Here is a 275-nt window from a genome sequence, read left to right on the forward strand (position 1 = left end):
CTAAACTTTTGCAGTATATATTATCACTTTTCCAGAAAAAAAGAGGGACATAAACAATGCAGCATAATAGAACCTCTCTCCCACATCTTACTATTCTGTGCTATCACTGTATTATGATTGTTACGTAACCTATATTTTCATATTGTATCACAGCAGAGCATGATTCTTTTCAGGGAAAAATTATTTTTATTTTTGAGGATAATGATTTTCTATACGTACACATCTAAACATAAATATTTAATTATACTAAAGGAAATAAATGCTTTCATGTGCCC

This window comes from Crocuta crocuta, unplaced genomic scaffold (assembly GCF_008692635.1).
Source record: "Crocuta crocuta isolate KB4526 unplaced genomic scaffold, BGI_CrCroc_1.0 scaffold414, whole genome shotgun sequence".
In the NCBI taxonomy this organism is placed as follows: domain Eukaryota; kingdom Metazoa; phylum Chordata; class Mammalia; order Carnivora; family Hyaenidae; genus Crocuta; species Crocuta crocuta.